The sequence below is a fragment of the Geotrypetes seraphini genome, chromosome 5, assembly GCF_902459505.1.
Source record: "Geotrypetes seraphini chromosome 5, aGeoSer1.1, whole genome shotgun sequence".
Lineage (NCBI taxonomy): Eukaryota > Metazoa > Chordata > Amphibia > Gymnophiona > Dermophiidae > Geotrypetes > Geotrypetes seraphini.
In genome coordinates this window covers 69,238,523-69,249,288 of record NC_047088.1, presented here as the reverse complement: position 1 = coordinate 69,249,288, position 10,766 = coordinate 69,238,523, and positions in this window count along the sequence as shown.

The following is a 10,766-nucleotide window of genomic DNA, read 5'->3' as shown; positions in this document are numbered from 1 at the left end:
TATTTTCTGAATGACCCTACCCACCATGGACCAAGGGGAAAGACATGGAGCAGACCTGTCTTAAGCCACAGCTGTACCATGGTGCCCATGCTTGCACTTCCTGGTTTGAATCTTTGGCTGAAGAACCTCACTGCTGCCTTGTTAGCTGCTGTCACCATTAAATTGAATGCCACACACACCCATCAATGCACTATGCTATTGAACACTCTCTGGGACAGAGACCACTCTGGGGTCTGCCGGCTCAAAGTCAGCCTGCACATTCTCCACTTCCTCTACATGATTGGCCGAGAGAGCCTGTAGGTGAACTTCTGTCCATCGAAACAACACGTGAGCTTCTAGTTTCATGGTTGCACTCTTGGTGCCTCCCTGCCTGATGACATATGCTACTGCCATGGTGTCTGATAAAAACCCTGACCGCTTTGCCTTCCAGGTTGTCTCCCAGGAGCCGAAGTGCTAGCCATATGGCTCACTGCTCCAGCTGGTTGATGGTAGAGAATGACACGGGGACAAATTTTTTCCTGTCCCCATGAGTTCTTTTCCTGTAAGCTCCATCCTCATTTATTTATTTATTCAATTTTCTATACCATTCTTCCAAGAGAACTCAGAATGGTTTTACATGAATTTATTCAGGTATTCAAGCATTTTTCCCTGTCTGTCCCAGCGGGCTCACAATCTAGCTAATGTACCTGTGGCAATGGGGGGATTAAGTGACTCGCCCAGGGTCACAAGGAGCAGTGTGGGTTTGAACCCACAACTCCAGGGTGCTGTAGCTTTAACCACTGCGCCACACTCTCCCCCTCATCTAAACGAGCCTCAAACACTTTAAAATCATAAGTGTTCAAGGCTTGTGTGGTTTAGGTGGAGCTTACAAGAATTGGGAAGGGACAGCGACAAAACTCGTGGAGATGGGGAAACTGCATTCCAATGGGGACAAATTTGTCCCCGTGTCATTCTTTAGTTGCTAGACCACTTCCTATGAGAGGGCAACCATTTTCCCTGCACAGGATGACCGTCACAATGACCTCCCCAACCATAAAGACTGGCATCCATTGTCAGGATCACCCATGGGTCTATGCAGAGCAGCATTCCTTTGGCCAGGGACTCCAGCAGGAATTATGAACACAAGCTGTACCACACCTCTGAAGTCCAAGCTATCAACCTGTGAAGAGGATCTGTCTGAGGCAGCCAATGAGAATAGCATGTCCTGAAAGGGGCGTGAGCCTTTGCCCATGAACTACCTCGATGGCCACCACCATCGCATCTAGCATCTGTAGATGCCAGGCCATGGGAGCCTGCATTGCTAATCTCTCTGAAATCTGGTGCCTCAGCTTCTGTATGTGTAGCTCGGGAAGAAAACATATCCTGCCACCATATCAAAGTAGATTTCAGATATTCCAGGGATTGAGTTGGCTTGAGGTGACTTTTCTGGAAATTGATTATCCAGTCCAGACTTTGAAGTGTCTTTAGAACCTGTTCCACTGCTATCTGCCCCTTGGCCTTGGACGGGGCTCTGATTAGTCAGTCATCCAGATACGGGTACAACTGAACCCCTGACTTGCACAAGTGTGCTGCTACAACAACCATCACCGTGAAGGTGCAAGGTACCCATTGCTTGCCCAAAGGGGAGAGTTGAGAATTGAAAATCCCTTTCCAACACATGCAATCGGAGAAAACTCCTGTGAGGGGGGAAAATAGGACTATGTAAATAGGCATCCATCAAGTCCAGCGAGTCTAGAAATTCCCCAGTGCTACTGAGGCAATGACTGACCTTATGGTATCCATGTGGAAGCAAGACACCTTCAGTGCTGCATTGACCAACTTTAGGTTCAGAATTGGTCTCCAGTCCTCAGATCTTTTAGGCATGATGACGTATATAGAGTATCTGCTTAAGCCCAATTCTCTGGTATGGGTTCTGTGTCCCGTATCCCAAATAGCTAAGAACCATTGCATGGTTGCTTGAACCCGAGCAGCTTTCTCCATCTATCCATCCATTGAATCCAGAAATGCATCCTGCAGAGGCCAAAAGAACTCAAGCTTGTAGCCCACTCGAATTATGACCAAGACCCACTGATCTAAACAAATCCTCATCCAAGCCTCTCAAAAAGCTGATAGCCTCACTCCTTCTTGTGGAAGGACAGCTATCGACCTGGTGTCGTTGTTTCTTGGAGTCTGCTGAAGGAGAGGAACCAGAGGATTGAGGCCGCCTGGCATCTCCAAATCTTTGCCTAGAGCCCCGATAGGATTTTTGCATTAAGGACCTTCCTGAGAACTGGTGAAAATGCTCGGAGTCACAAAACTTTCTTTGTCCAAACTCTTTTGCAGTCCTTGGATGAGCATCTGGCAAGGACTTAGGACAGTGGTCTGCTACACTGGACATCAGATTGTCTAAACCCTTGCCAAAGAGCATCTGGCACTTAAATGGTAGCCTGCTCAAAGTGTCTTTAGAGGAGGAGTCTCCCACCCATTGTCTAATCCAGAGCATGCTGCTGACAGAAATAGAATAAGCCAAAACTTATGACTGAACATGTCGTAAAGAACATCTGCTACAAAATCCACTCCTGCCAAAACTAGATGGGGATAAGCATCACCTTCCAGCAGAGAATTGCGGGCAACTTAAGGAGCTGCTGCTTTCAGCCCCAGCTCTAAGGTGTCAAACTGTCTGCGATCCTGTGCATCATTGACGAAGACTACACCCTCACTCAAGAGGGAAGTATGCTTGGTAACCTGCGCTACCAACAAATCCACTTTAGGAGTGACAAATATCTGTTGAAAAGCAGCTGCCATTGGATACAGCTTTGTCATAGCTTTGACAACTCTCAAGGGACCCTCCGGGGACTTCCAGTGCTCTATGAGGAGTAGGGTAATGATAGGATGGGAAACATGTGGTTGTGTCTTATACCTAGACATTACAGAGGTCTGAGCAGCTGAGGACTGTGAAGATTCTGATATTAACTTCTGTAACAGTGTCCGATAGACTGGCTGGCTTAAAAAGCCTGCACACAATCAGGTTGTCTCGCTGGTCCAGTGCCATCACGGTCTGTTGACCCCTGGCTTCTTCCTGAGCCTCTGAACCCCCGAACACGGAAGGTTCACTCTATGAGAGAAGAGGCATGGAGTCTGAGCTCCAAGCATCCCAATCCTCCAACCGGATCTCCGGGTCTGCACCCGAGAGCTGCCTGTACATTTGGAGATTCCCCCCCCTTCCCCCTCCAGTACAGGCACAAAATTAGTTAGCTTCTTTTTATAGCTCAAATAGGCATCATACAGCAAATACACAAAATCAAGCTTAAAACCTGCACAAGAGTGCCAGATGACCCTTTGCAGGGGCTAAATTTATCTCTTTCAGGACCCAGAATCTTCACTGCCAGACCTCATCTGAGGATCCCAGCTATCCAAATAAGCTCTCCACATCAAATTAACAAAATTCAGGAGACAAGGCCTTACGAGGCATCACTGAGTCCCCTTTAGGTAACTCCATCTTACATCTCTTGGGCTCTGTGGCTTCTACGATCTTACACTTAGGACACAGCTGTTCTGGGGCTCCAGGAGGGATTTTCTCATGGTGGGCAGGTACCCCAAATGTTACTCAGCCCTGGAGACCAAAGGGGAAGCTAAGCTCCCCTTCATGTGCTGCATAGTACATGGCACTTTTATGGCTTCCATCCAGCACAAAACTGGCATAAACTAGGGGTAAAAGAGCCCAAGGACTCCATTCCTGCCAATTTTGAGGCAAAATGAGGTGATCTGAAGGATATAGAGAACTTTGGGAAAAAAAAAGGGAAATCCAAGATGGCTGCCATGGCAGCATTTTGATGCCAAAAAAGGCTCATAAATGCCTTAATAGTAAAAAGCTCAGAAAACAGGATTTGAGGTGGGGACCCTAGAGGATGTGGCAGAAACCTTCAAAAATAGGGTTTTCAGGCCTCCCAGTTTTACTCATAAGCTGTAATAGACTTCTCACTGTGATGTGCTCTGAAGGTGCTGCAGCCTGCCACAGCTCTAAGAAATAGCTGGATCTTGGAGAAGAAACTCTACCTCCATCAGCCAGTCCTCCAAACGCTGAGATCTTCGGGCTGCCAGTCAAACTGAAATCAGACTGATCCTCAGCCCCTGCAGAACTGCACATGTGAAAGTGGGGAGGCAAAATCACAGCCAGCCCCCTGCAGACTTCTAACAGCCTGCACTTAAATCCCTGTGATTCAGAAGGCAAGCTAAGCTACTAAAGGTTAGATTCACTAAGCTCACCAATCGTGTTTGTGATAGTTTAGCGACCCGATTCACTAACCTTGTGGCCAATCAACATCCAATCCGCGCATGCAAATGAGGGGAAATGGCATGCAAAGTAGGAAGGACGCGATTCACTAAACAAAATCAGAACACTGACTGGGCTGGCCAATCCAAAAAGAAGCGACTGCTGGGGACCAGTCGCTCATGTCCCTTCCAACTGTCCTGCCAGCCCTTTAGCCCCGAAATAGAACCTGCTCTCTGATTCGACCTGCTCTCTGCCTCCCTGAAATAAAACCTGCTCTCTGCCGCCCTTCCCTGCAGTTCGAGCCCTTGGTTTTAACCCATGGGTTTAAAGCAGGGCTGCACTACGTGTTCTGTTCCAGAACATGCATTGCAGCCCCGCTTTAAACCCGTGGGTAAAAACCACAGGCTCGGGAGTAAAAAGTAAAAAAAAGTTATGCCACAGGGAGAAAGCACATGCGCAGACTATCTACAGGCAAAGAAGATGGTCTGCGCATGTGTCAGGATCGCTCTTCAGCAATCCGTCTGGTCGGTGTGGGGCTAGCCTCCGATTGCATTCATCTGCATAAAGGCTGTTGGTGAATGCATTGGATCGAACCAGATCGATGCAGGTTAGTGAATCTAGCCCTAGGTATGCAGACCCTAAGCTCCACAAAGATTTCTGCAGGCTGGCTAAACAGGTCCCCCAAGGGATTAACCTGGTGGCTGCAGAAGTCTGCTTCTTTTCCACACAGCCAAAGTTGTCCCCTCACTAGGGAGCTCTGGTGCACCGATAAGTTGCAATAACCGTAAATACCGAAGAACATAAGAAGTTGCCTCCGCTGGGTCAGACCCGAGGTCCATCGTGCCCAGCAGTCCACACCCGCGGCGGCCCATCAGGCCCATGACCTGTAATGTGATCCTTCTCTAATCCCTTTTATCCTTCTATCCATACTCTGTCTAAAACCTATCTCTACCTCTATCTGTATCCTTCAATCCCCCTATCATTCAGGAATTTATCCAATCCTTCCTTGAACCCCCGTAATGTACTCTGTCCTATCACAACCTCCGGAAGCGCATTCCAGGTGTCCACCACCCTCTGTATAAAAAAAGAACTTCCTAGCATTGGTTCTAAAATTGTCCCCTTTCAGCTTCTCTGAGTGCCCCCTTGTGCTTGTGGTTCCCAATAATCTGAAGAATCTGTACCTTTCCACCCTCTCTATGCCCTTCATGATCTTGAAAGTCTCTATCATGTCTCCTCTGAGTCTCCTCTTTTCAAGGGAGAAGAGCCCCAGCCTTCCCAACCTGTCTGCGTATGAAAGGTTTTCCATACCTTTTATCATTTTCGTCGCTCTTCTCTGGACCCTTTCAAGTATCGTCATGTCCTTCTTGAGGTACGGTGACCAATAATGGACACAGTACTCCAGATGCGGGCGCACCATCGCACGATACAACGGCATGATGACTTCCTTTGTCCTGGTTGTAATGCCCTTCTTAATAATACCCAACATACTGTTTGCTTTCTTGGAGGCTGCTGCACATTGTGCCGTTGGTTTCATTGTAGTATCTACCAGCACACCCAAGTCTTTTTCAAGGTTACTATCCCCTAGCACTGATCCCCCCATTTTGTAGCTGAACATCAGGTTTTTTTTCCCTAAATGCATGACCATGCATTTCTCTATATAGAGAGTAAAGAAATATACAGAGAAGATCAGAAAAACACTTTCCGGCTTGCATACAGGAAAAACCGAAGAGGGCAGTAGAGTTTTCTGGAGAAAGAGGAGTTCAAAACCTGGAATCGATTCCTTTTTGCACAGCTCACGAGCATGGGTAGAATACCCTACTATCCAGAATGACACACCTATTGCACTAGAATGAGCTTTACTACCCATATTTAAAAATAATCTAATCTGAGTTCATTCTTCAGTTATATATGCAGTAAACTATAAATTTAATTGTAATACCTGCATGAGCTATTACTGATATCTACATAGTGGTAGCCAAATTTATAATTGACAATGGTGACTGTGGCCGAGGAGCTTTCAAAACAAAACAATCCAACTGCTTTTTCTTTTTTTTGTATAAAATACCAATGTCTTGCTATAATGATCCACCTAAAGCGGAAAGTCATCTATTTTGTGCCCACAGTAAAACTCAAAAGAGTGGGCAGCCTTTAGGCCAAATGCAGCCTGCCTAAACCATATGAAGTATACACAGAAAAAGTCATTGCTAGTGTTTGTGATTTTAAATGCTGTATTTTACAAATATTTTCAGTAGTTTGCTTCCATCATTTAATGTTAAGTTTTTACTTATTTATCACAGAATATTTGTACTTTCCCAGTTTCAATATTACATAATGCCGTGGCCTAATGGAGGTTGTACAACATTCATGCAGCCCTCTGTGTATAAGGAAATGGGATGATATTTGATATACTGCCTTTCTGTGGTTATAATCAAAGTGGTTTACATATTATATACATGTACTTATTTTGTACCTGGGGCAATGAAAGGTTAAGTGACTTGCCCAGGCTCACAAGGAGCTGCAATGGAAATCAAACCCAGTTCCCCAAGTTTTCAGGCAACTGTACTAACCATTAGGATACTCCTCCATTTCCTTCCTTGGTCTAACTTAATGTTAATGCCCTCCCCAAAAAATACAGGCAGTGTGACCAATTTTGTTCATCTCAATTTGATTTTAATTCTAATTTGGTAGTAACAAAGCCATATTTCCAATAACATACTTTGTATTAATAATGGCCTACTCTCAGTAAATAAGAGGATCATTTTACAAACAGCTACAGTGTGCTAATACTGTTAGTATGCATTATTCGCTGCAGGATTGAGTTATGCAATGCACAAGTAACACACACTGAAGGCATAAGACCTCAATGAGTTTAAAAATGAAGCTATCTTCACATACGTCTTTTGCACCCATCTGTAAGTTTGGAAAGCAATGCTTAGTTTTGCAGTACATACTAGTTCCAGATGCAGTCCTTGTGCTTTGCTTTTTGTAGATGGGTAGAGTTGGGTGGGGATGCGATGGCTCACTGTTTAGTAGCTTGTTGAACGTCCAGCTAATTCGTTTTAAACAACCTCTCTCAACATTTTCTGGGTCTTCATCTCTCTACTATTTAGTAATATACAGGCAATGGATGGACAAGTATGGTCTCCCCACATCAAACACAGCAAAAGCCAGAATGATGTCCAGGCTCTACTTTGTGTAATGGTGACCTGCTAAGATGTACATACATACGTTGGTTGCATTTTTGCAGGGTGTTAACTTAAGCATAGGATGTCTTATGTGAATTTGAAGGTATGCAAACAAACAAACAAAAAAAAGTTCTGGACAAGAGAAACAGGGCAGTTAAAAATGCTCTAAGCTATCTAAAATTTATATTTGTGGTTTTTGAGAAGGGGGTGGGGGTTGGCAGCTTCCAATTAAATTGAAATAGGCCTTTTCTAAGGTCTGTGGTACTCAAGCCTTCATGTCGATTCTCCATCTGGTGTAGTCCTTAGACAAACTCTGGAACTTTCTATAATGTAAATGTATAGCTGGAGACTGACCAGTAGGCATTTCTCTGAGTGACAGATGAACCAACACCAGAAAAGAAATAATTCATTTTACAAAATGGATGTTAAAAGAAATTTTCAGTCATTCGTGTTGCCATGGGAGATTTACAGAATCAAGAATGTGCTTAAATCCAGTTCTATGACCTGAAACACTATAAATTATGCAAAACTTCCAATTACCACCTTCAATTGTCTCTAATAAAAATAAGAGCAAAGGTCCAATTAAGAGCAAAGAGGTAAAGCCTAAAAATTACATCTAAATATTCTAATATTTTCACTGGTGAATCTGCTATGTCTATACCACTTTTCAACCAAAAATGGCTGAGTATTTCCTTTCAAGAAAAGGGCTGCCAAATCTTTAAAATTAAACAAATATGTAGTGAACTAGGAGAAACCTCAGAATATGAACCAGTATTTTCAGTTCAATTATATTAAATGGATGGTCTTATGGTTTCTCACAAATGAGGTGGTAGGCCCAGTTGCCTTTTCCATCGAATGCAATAATTGCAAAATTCAATAGCTTCTAGCCTAGTTCAGGGGTAGGCAATTCCTGTCCTCAGCCGGAGCCAGGTCAGGTTTTCAGGATATCCACAATAAATATGCATGAGATAGATTTGCTTCTCAAGGAGGCAGTGCATGCAAATCCATCTCATACATATTCATTGTGGATATCCTGAAAACCTGACCTGGCTCCAGCTCTCGAAGACTGGAATTGCCTACTCCTGGCCTAGTTCACTTGTCCATACATGGATATTGATGTCTCGTTGTACTAGATAAAAAAAGCCACAAATTGACAAGAGATAGCCCACTTGTACTCAAGACTACCCAAATTTGACTGTCACTGGGAAAAGGTGAACTAATGTCACCAGAAACAAGAAATCAGATTTTAATGAAGTCTGCTAGAGCAAACAATTTGTATTACAACAGTCAAAACCCCATCCTTTCATATAAAAAAAAAAAGTTATATATATGGTGCTTAAAAAAAACATTGAGAACTATTCTATTAATAGCTTCCGCTTCAATTGATAGTTTGATTTAAATGTGTCTGTATAGTCTTTAAAATTTTACATGGACTATTTGTTCCTTTGATGTCTTTAACTCTAAACACCATGAGATCGGGCACAAAAACAACTCATATGTGTAAGTTCTCTTTTCCATTATTAAGAGGAATCAAGACCATTAGTAAAATTTCACACTCCTTTCCATACTTACTAACTGCGATGTGGCATGGACTACCTCCTCCAATTAGATTGCGTTTATCTCTTCAGATCTTTTGCAAAACCTTAAAAACCACTATGGGCTCCTTTTATGAAGGCGCGTTAGGGCCTTAACGCGTGGAATAACACGTGCTAAAAACGCTAGCGCACCTTCGTAAATGGAGCCATATGTTTCATCGCTTTTTAGGCTATAGCTCCAATGAATGTTAATGGATCTCTCTTAGTGATCTAATTGTGTAAATCAAATTGAGCTCTTATTTTTAGGAGATGATTTAGTATATAAGACTAAGGATTAGATTAAAATAGTGCTTATACCCAGGAATCATGCCTAACTTGATGTGCCCATTTGCACTAACTAAAACTGGTATAAAACCTTGTGCCTAAATAAGAACATAAGAATTGTCATACTAGGACAGACTGAAGGTCCATCAAGCCCAGTGTCCTGTTTCCAACAGTGGCCAACCAAGGTCCCAAGCACCCAGATAGATCCCAAGTAGCAAGACATATTTTATGCTGCTTATCCTAAGAATAAGCAGTGGATTTCCCCAAGCTATCTCAATAATGACCTATGGACTTCTCTTTTAGGAAATGATCCAAACCTTTTTTAAACCCCGCTAAGCTGATTTCACCACATTCTTAAGAAAGGAACTCCACTGCGCAAGAGGAAAGAGGTCAGACACACCATGCAAATTCACTATCAGGGCTTTCATAAAATACATCATCATCATGCAGCACAGTCATACAAATTTAAGTCAAAAGGGGTTAACATTAGTTCACAATGTCACACCTATAGGGGTTAGGTATTCCCCAAAAGTCTTCTGGAATAAGAAAGTCTTTAAGGCCTTCCTAAATCTAGGATATGATAATCCTAGGGAATTTCAGAGGAAATGGAGTTATGCAGTAGAAGGCGCTATGTCTAGTTTTAAGAAACAAAAACTGGGGCACAGTGCTTTAAATGTGATAGTAAAATCAAATGAAATTGCCTCCTCATTCAAATAATTGTCACAGCTTCCAACTTCTCACCCAAACTGCATTTTGGCTTTAACACATTGTCAAGATGGCAAATTCAACAGTATAGCTGCTCTGTACACAGATATTTTGAATTAGATAAGCCCATCTTCCTTCCCTGATTTTCAAGATACAGTACTCATTATTAAAACAGATTATTGTTCCAGCCTCTTCTTACCTAGTTTAATGTGTTTACCTAAATGATGTTATGGTATATGGCAGAATTTAATTTCCTATTCTACTGATCACAGTCAGGTTTTCAGCATAGTCATAATAAATATGCATAAGACATTTACATATACTGGTTCTCCAAAGAATATAAAACTTATCTCATGTACATTCATTGTGAATATCCTGGGGCCAACTGTCTTAGAAGAAATGTTACAAACATAAGGAGTCTACTTGCAGGAGACTACACTATAATTCAAAATGACTGGTAGCTAATTAAGGCAAAAATGCTACTACTCAAAATTAGCATGGACGTTTCAGTTCCAGCCAAGGATAGAAGCTACAGAAGTTTGAGAAATTCTGTAAACCAAAGCCAGTGTTGCAGAGCTTCCAAAAGTTGCCCAGTTTTTAGGGGGAGCATTCCCAGATACTTAACAGTCCAACTGCAGCACCAAATTCAGTGGGGAGAATCGGAGACTAGAAATTCTAAACTGCTCTACGGTGCAAGTTTAAAAGAAGGACAGGCCAAAGTCTCCCTCTGGAATTGGGAAACTTGGCAACTCTGGTGCTAGTGGA